The following is an 8982-nucleotide window of genomic DNA, read 5'->3' as shown; positions in this document are numbered from 1 at the left end:
TTTTATGTGCAGGAATTCCCACAATGTTTTAAACTGATTTTTGCTAAAAGCTAGTAAAAATGAGATTTTTTTCCCATAGTACATTAAAAGTAAGGCAATAACACAAGTTGATTAGGCTGTAACTACCCAGGCTGAGAGACATTAACTCTTTCAGAGAAGCTGTCATCTGGACAGAATATGCCATTAGTCATCACTATTTTATTAGTTTATATTATATTTATAGTATTATATTTTATTTTATTATTATATTCTATTATTATATAGTTAGATGTAGACTCCTTCCAGCAAGCTGTGGTGAAACAGACACTCCAGTCTTTACCTGATCTTGAAGTGTTATGATGGTTTAGTTTCCAGCATCTCTACAGGCAAACTATCCTATCACCCACTTCAGTAGCATCCAACTTATAAACTGGTCTGAAGGAATTAATGACATTAAAAATCTAAGCCTATCCCTCTGTTCTAGTCTAATGCAGATTAAAAACACAATGTCAATGTATGGTACTGGTTCACATCACACATGGAATTTTCATAGTACAAACATTGATGAACTTTTTTTTTCAAACTGGACTCCCAGAAAAAAAAAAAATAAATCTTAAATTGACTCAAAACACGGTGGCACTCAGTACACTCTGAAAGAACCAAGACAAAGCAGAATATTTAACAAACTGTTCTGTAAGCAGTGGAGTTAATAAATCCTAGTTAACTAAGGATTTATGGTTTTCCTCACCACAATAACCACAGCTTTACTCCACAGCCTCCAGAAAGACTCCTACCAGGCAGGAGAGGAGGGCTAGGGCTGGGTCTGGGGCTAGGGCTAGGGCTGGGGCTAGGGCTAGGGCCAGGGCTAGGACTAGGGCTGGGACTAGGGCTCCCTGCCATGCACTCATTGCCTGCTGCGACCAGCAGAATTTAAAGCAGCTGCCTGCCTTCCCCACAGCAGCCACAAACTGGGATTTCACCGATTTTCACAGAGTAACATAATGGCTTTTCAATCTCCTACCTCTCTGTTAAGTCTGACTGAAATTTGCCAATAAACTGCAATGTTATGGAGGGTAGCTAAGGGAAGGCAAGTGGCTACAAACATGAAAAATTGATGCTGTTTCCTTTGGAAACCAAGCTGGTTGTTTTATTTTCTTTGCATTTGAGGTTATATGAGTCACACTTTCTCAGTTTTCACAGTGACTCAGTTTCTCACTAGCTATCATGAATATTTTAATCATCCTTACATTTACTTATTAAAACCCCCTGATTAATTATGTATTAGCTTTTAATAACGTTGTATCTCCATGTTTATCATTATTAGCTTTTTTTTTATGTCTTCTCCAGGAAGGGCTTGTAGACAGTCCAACACTTGGTGGAGTGATTTAGCAATACAAGATGGATGATGAATAGGTTCAGTAAAAGCTAAAACTGTTTTATAACATTTTATAACCAGACTGGATGTTCAAGATCACCATATATCTCAACTGAGATTCTGTGTCACTCATTCATTAATAGGTACCATTGCAGGAGAGAATTTCTAGAAGTATAATGCTCCTGAATCTAAGCTTTATTCCTGTTACCTGATAAAACCTACTGAAGAACTGTGATAAAATCAGTTTGAGTGAATATTCAGTCAGGAAATCCAGCAGGTCTATGTAAAAGCATGAGATATAAAAGAGGTTTGCTTAGATGAAGTAATAGTCACTGGGAAGCATTGCAGTCTAGAATCCACCTTGGTAAAGCAGACAAGCCATACCTCCATATGTAATCAATCTGGAGCAGCCCAGCCCAACAGTCCTTCAAACTTAAATTATTGTCTGATTCTAAGTGAGAGACTTTGAACCTTACACTAGAGTCCTGCAGAAGCACTTTGGAAAGGTTTTTCCAAGTGTGGACAATGAATTACAGAACTGCAAAATCATTAAATTATGCATCTTTGACCTGTTGCTCATTGTATAGTTTGGACTGAAAGTGGTTTGCTTACCAATGAAATTAAGCTGACCTAAGTTTCCACTGCTTTACATTCAGAACAAAAGCTACAGTTATGGATAGATAGCGCTAAGCATTCGCTTTGCCCATGCAGAAATATGTTTCTAAGACAGAAGGCACCTGTTGACAGGTTAGATTTATCTCAGGCCACTGCCTGTGTAATGTAAGGGAGAAGGACACAACATATTGCTTTCTGCAGCCCCATAATGAGGAGTCTGCCCATCGCACCTGGTCTTTTCCGATCTTTCCTATTATATTAGCTCGCATCTTCCCTCAATAAGAAAAGCCTGAGGTTGGCAGTTGTCGTGGTTTAACCCGGCTGGCAACTCAGCACCACGCAGCCGCTCACTCACTCCCCCCTCCCTCAGTGGGATGGGGGAGAGAATCGGAAAGAAAATAAAAGGTTAGAGCCGAGGGCTGAGATAAAGACAGTTTAATAAGAGAAAATAATAATAATAGTAATAATGAGAATGATAACAGAATATACAGAATATACAAAACAAATGATGCACAATGCAATTGCTCACCACCCGCCGACCGATGCCCAGCCCGTCCCGAGCCGCAAGCAGTCCCCGAGCCGCAAGCAGTCCCCGAGCCGCGAGCGACCGACCGAACTAACTAACCCCCCCCCGAGCATGACGTTATATGGTATGGAATAGCTCTTTGGTCAGTTTGGGTTAGCTGTGCTAGCTGTGCTCCCTCCCAGCTTGTTATGCACCTGGCCGAGCAGGAGAAGCTCAAAAAGTCCTTGAGTAGTCTGAGCACTACTTGGCAACAGCTGAAAACATCAGTGTGTTATCAACATTCTTCTGGTACTAAATCCAAAACACAGCACTATGCTAGCTACTATGAAGAAAATTAACTCTATCCCAGCAGAAACCAGGACAGCAGTGCAAGAGGTTGTTGAGATCTTAAGAGCTTTTACTCAGACTCCTTGGGCTGGGACTGAAAACTCTCCCCAGAAAGTGCTCTCAGCCCAGCTCTGTTGTGCAGGGGAGCACCAGGAGGAGGAGCAAGTACTGGGCTGGTACACTTTTGGGGTTGCAGGACCTGCTGCGTGCAGAGCCACCCCCTTTTATTGGCTTTGAACCTGACTCCTACATGCTTCGGGTGATGGTCTGTAGCTTTGGAATTAGAAGGATGGTAAATATTCAGTCTCTATTAACCTGATCGGTGATACAAATAATTTTTGTCTTCTTTATACTAAGTTGTCACTTTTCCAGGCTGAAGATCTCTCACCTCAAACAGGAGCTTTTCCAGAACTTTGATTAACCGTACCTTTTCTAAAGATTTACCAGTTCTCATTTATCCTTTCTGTTCTTACAGGACCAGAACTACATGCTCTAATCCAGGTGTGGATGATCCAGAGATTTAGACAGTGGCACAATGTTCCTATCTGATTCGCTCTCTTTTTTTCCCTAATAATTTCTAATATTTAGTTTGCCTCCTTCCACACTATGGAGCTGATCTGTACATGAACTACCTACCATAACACCAACCCTTATTCCTGAGTTACAGCAGTCAGTTCACGTACAGCATTTCACCAATCCTGTAGCTAAAACATAATGACAAAATCAAAATCCTCACTGACACAGCAACAGCAAGCAAGAAAGCATCTTTTCTGTCTGGTTTCAGAATGAGACAGAATTTGCCATGTCCATTCCTTGATTTTACCAGAAGATGGTGGCACAGGGCTCCTTTTCCTATAAACCCCAGAACTTGAGGCTCCATAATACAGTTCTACCTGCAGAAAGCAGTGTAGCAGAATCACACTAAAAGCTGGGCTTCCTGCAAACATCTTACTACTCATAACTGGTATACAGAAATCATAATATTTTACTGGGAAGTTTTGCCCTACAGGCCTTCTTCTCTTGGTGTAAAGGAACCCTTCTTATGCAAACAACTTTTAGACTCACAAGCTCACCAGAGAATAAAAGTTCTCATTTTGGAATGTCTATACAGACAAACCTCTTGGCATTACTATTTAAATTTAAATTGATGCCTTACTTTATTTATCTTTCTGTTGTAGACATGGACTTAAACAAGCACTAAGAAAAACCCTTATGTAGATATTTTGGAATTATACTTGAAGTTTGTTGCTCCAAAAGCCAAGTATTAGGCTTTGGGAAGCTATTAGGCATTTGTTCCCAAAGAAAGTATTAGGGCTAAACTTTGCAAAGTGTTATAATTTGTTATTACTTAATAGATTGATACTGTTGGCTATAGTGAAGAAGCAGAAGGCAGATCAGTTAGCTGAATTAATATATTCAATAAAATGAAGTTTATCATGTGATTCTATTGCTCTCATTGCTTTTCTTAAACAAGTCTTTGACACTAAGCTTTTGGGATGTTGAGGTTTCTGACAGGTCACCAAGGTGGTTTAATGCAACAATTCTCTTCCCTGTTTCAATGGAGGCAAGAGAAGAGGCTGTGTGGTTGCCCTTAGCCTCTGCAGCTCACATTCTGGCAGGTTAGCACAATCTCATTTCCATCGATGGCTTGCATTAACATGCCTCCACAAGACACTTCGGTATTCAGGCTGTACCTACACAGGCTTTCTGTCATGATTGCTGCACTATCTTTCCCACCCTGCCAACCTAGAAGCAGCTAGAAGGGTTGGAGCATATTTGCCTTTCTTTGATGTCCCTTCTTAGTCACCCTTGACACAACTGTGAATATGTCAAGACCGTGACCCACAGCGCAATGACAGGCATGGACATGAGGTAGTAATCTCTGGCTGGGGCAACTGGGGCCCAAGATGTCTTAAAATTTCATCCATAGGATTTACCAGAGGGATAGAGCTCAGACTTGAACAACAAAGATACAGGAACAGAAAATAAATTCAAGTTGTACATTCCAGTATCTGTCCCTTGAATATACAAGATATGGTATGGATTTTTTGATGGCTAAAGAATCTGCATCTGTGTGAACAGCAAATCTAAATGAGGTCTAGGCTTATGCTTTTGCATTCATTTGCATTTTAGGACCTACTTTTCATTACATCTTTCATCTCCTCTGTGCACAGTTGCTTTCTCTTGCTCTGAGATTCTTTCCTGGCTGCAACCAAAGTTCTTATGATGACTACAACATTTAGTTGAAGAAGAACCTTATTCTGTGTTGTTTTTTCCTTTCAGACATTTTCCTTCAGCAGACCATCTTCCATGGGGTCTGTGTTTCCTACATGAGACATAGTAAACAATATAGCAACTTTTCCTTAATAAGATATTTGCACAAGTCAGGCAAAGCCTTCTTCAGTCCTCCATATGAGCATATGATGTTAACAGAAGTTTTCCAGCCACAAAGGATATGTTTCTGTTTAGTAAAGTAACAAATCATGTGTTTTGTTTCCAAATGAATTATGGAAAATAAACTGAATGCAATCAGATATAATAAAGACTCATTTGTATAAATCAGGCTAATTCACTTGTAATAAATTAGTTTCCAAGGGTAGGACTGAACTGAAAAGCTACTTTTGTCAGAGAAAGTCTCTTTTACAAGAAGCCAGCAAAGTCATCTGCAGCAGCATCAGTGCTGAGCTCAGTTTGTGTAACCAGGTTATTAATCACACTCAATGACATTGACATGAAACGAATATTGTTTTCTTTAAAACTGTTAGTCTGAGGAAAGCACAATTACCAAGTTATTTTAATATGGATTCTCTGCTAAACTTGGGACCAGACAAAGGATATTTCCAGATCAGTCTTTGCTGGCAAACAGTTTACAGGTAATGGATGATATCACCATTGCATACTTGTGCTCAGTTTAAATCTAACGAAAGCAGCCCCATTTGGGTAAGGGCAGAGGTGCACTACCCAATAGGGAATGCTGGATGGATGGGTATGATTACAAGGATGTGTCACAGAACTCTGAGATAAATAGCCCAAGGTGGTCTTCATGCTACTTTCCCTCCTGAGAATTTGCACTCATCCTAGCTCCCACTGCAGTGAATATTTAGTTTTCACTGAAATATTTGCCTTTACAAATGCCTGTGTTTCTCTTGCACCTTATTCTGCTGGGAAACTCTAGTGCCTCTGTGCTTTGGAGAACAGACTTGAATGCTGGATTAGGGACTAACACTGCTATGAGCTTTTTTTTTTCTTTAATACCTAAAAAAAATACTTAGATACATGTCAAAAACAAGATGGGTTGTGAAGCACTGAAGGTGCCTTACAGGTACTCCTGTTCTCAGAATCCACAGTCAAAAACTGCCCAGCATCTATCATAATCAACAGGTTTTTAAGAGCTTAGTGATTCTCTGCTTGAAATGAGTGTGAGTACAGGGAAGGAGCCTGCTGCTTTCGTGCTGAATCTATTAAAACAATTGGAATAGGCTTGGCTTACATCTGGGTGAATTCCCATTTCCTTGAAATAGTAACAGCAATCAAGGAAAGATTGTGGGAAGAGGGCTGGTGTCCCCATTCAAGGGCAAGTTCTCCAGATATGAGGGTTGGGGCTCAAATCGCAGATTTGAGAATGAGAAAGGAAAGTCCAAATTGGTAGGAGGGCTTATGTGAGCAACTGGTGTTTCTGTGATTCTGGTTACTTTGTGCCTGTTTGCGCTGAGTCAGCTCATTTCCTTACTGATGAAAAGTAAAATGCATTGAGCACAAACTGCATTAGCCCTGAAATGCCACTGCTGCACCATTTATGAAAACACACTACATGAACTCTGCCAGGGGGCAAAGCAAACAGAGCTTTACTGACTGAAGCCATCCTATCTGCAAACAGAGTTCCGGCAGACCATAAACAAGGTCAGATAGAACAAACTTACTATCTCCCACATGGCTCAGAGGCTGCCAAGAGATGTCTGGTACTCGGATGTGCTGGGGCACAGCTAGGCTGCCCTTCAGGGACCCATCCCAGTGGGTCCATCTTCCCTTGCAGGGGTTCTCAGATGAGATATGCTCTCTTCAGGTAAGTCCTTTTCCTCAGAGCTTCCTTTAAGTTGTCAGGTGAGGGCTAACAGACACACAGCAGGTCATTTATCTTGGATGGTTATAATAGGGGGTCACATATTTCACTGTAAGTTTTATTGTCCCCTTCTGCTAACTGTTGCTGCAGGAAGTCAAGTGGACAACACTTTGCAGGGTATAAAGCAGCTCTAGTTCTCTTTCAGGGCTTAGTTTGGATCCAGCTGTCTCACAAACTGAGAGAATGCACATGTGGGATTAACCTGTCTTAAACAGATCTGGTTTTGTTGTAGTGGAAGATGAAAGTGTGTTAATGAAATCACCTACAGATGAATGAAAGATGCCATAAAATACATGTGTTTACCACAGACAAAATGTATGTGAATGATACACAAAGACAAAAGCAACATGGACAAATGATGAAAGGAAGACCAACACAATTTTCCTGGAATTAGGATAAAATGCCCCCTGTCTCCACAAAAGCTTTGCAGAATTGTCCAGTTCTTAAAGAACATCATCAGGACTATACTGAGAGTTGCATCAGCCAGGTATATTTAGTCCCCTGCTCTATGGATCTCCATACTGTGAACTGTTGGCCTCTTTGTGCCTTCCATGTATGTATGGCACAAGGTAGTGGTTTGTTTTTTTTTTTTCCTGTCCTCTCCACATCCTCCCTTTCCAGAGAGATTTGGGATGATTCTTCTTCCCACTCCAGGTCCCTGCCAGAGCTCAGACCAACCTGATGGTCTGGAGTGTGAAGTTCCTCAACCAGAGGACATCCTAGTAGATACCTCCTGTATTTGATTTGCATAGCAAGATTTTAGTAGCAGGAGGGCTATAGGGGTGGCTTCTGTCAGAAGCTGCTAGAAGCTTCCCTGATGTCCGAGACAGCCATTGCCAGCCGGCTCCAAGACGAAACTGCCGCTGGCCAAGCTTGAGCCCATCAGCGACAGTGGTAGTGCCTCTGGGATAAGGTATTTAAGAAAGGGAAGGGAAAAAAGTGTGCAACTGCAGTCGAAGAGAGGAGTAAGAATATGTGAGAGGAACAACTCTGCAGACACCAAGGTCCGTGAAGAAGGAAGGGGAGGTGGTGCTCCAAGTGCTAGAGCAGAGATTCCCCTGCAGCCTGTGGTGAAGACCATGGTGAGGCGGGCTGTCCCCCTGCAGCCCATGGAGGTCCACAGTGGAGCAGATATCTACCTGCAGCCCAGGGAGCACTCCACACCAGAGCAGGGGGATGCCCAAAGGAGGCTGTCGCCCCATGGGAAGCCCCCAGCAGGCTCCTGGCAGGACCTGTGGACTCATGAAGATAGGACCCCATGCTGGAGCAGGTTTGCTGGCAGGGCTGGTGACCCCACGGGGGACCCACACTGAAGCAGTCTGCTCCTGAAGGACTGCACTCCGTGGAGGGGACCCATGCTGGAGCAGTTCATGAAGAACCATGAGAAGGACTCACACTGGAGAATTTGGTGGAGGACTGTCTCCCATGGGAGGGACCCCAGGCTGGAGCAGGGGAAGAGTGTGAGGAGTCCTCCCCCTGAGGAGGAAGGAGCAGCAGAGACAGCATGTCATGAACTGACCCCAACTCCCATTCCCTGTCCCCCTGTGCCACCAGGAGGAGGAGGAAGAGAAAATTGGGAGAAAAGTTAAGCCTGGGAAGAAGGGAGGGGCGGGGGGATGGTGTTTTACAATTGATGTGTTATTTCTCATTATGCTACTTTGATTTGATTGGTAATAAATTAAACTGATTTCCCCAAGTCAAGTCTGGTTTGCCCATTGATGGTAATTGGTGAGTGATCTCTCCCTGTCCTTATCTCGACCCACAAGCTTTTCCATGTATTTTCTCTCCCCTGTCCAGCTGAGGGTGGAGTGATTGAGTGGCTTTGGTGGGCACCTGGCATCCATCCAGGGTCAACCCACCGCACCTCCTAAGCCCATCCAGCGTTCAAAGGTGCCTTGTTTGATACTTTTGGCAGGAGCAGTCACTCCTCACACTCCAGTGTGAAAGCTTTTAGTGTAGTTCTCTTCCTGCAGCTCCTTACCACCGCCCTCAAAAGCAAAGGCCTGGGAGGTAGATGGGGCAGGAAGTTGCTCCATGTGT

The sequence above is a fragment of the Egretta garzetta genome, unplaced genomic scaffold (assembly GCF_000687185.1).
Source record: "Egretta garzetta isolate BGI_Z169 unplaced genomic scaffold, ASM68718v1 scaffold206, whole genome shotgun sequence".
Classification (NCBI taxonomy): Eukaryota; Metazoa; Chordata; class Aves; order Pelecaniformes; family Ardeidae; genus Egretta; species Egretta garzetta.
The sequence above is the reverse complement of the archived record's forward strand: the minus strand, read 5'-3'. Positions refer to the sequence as shown.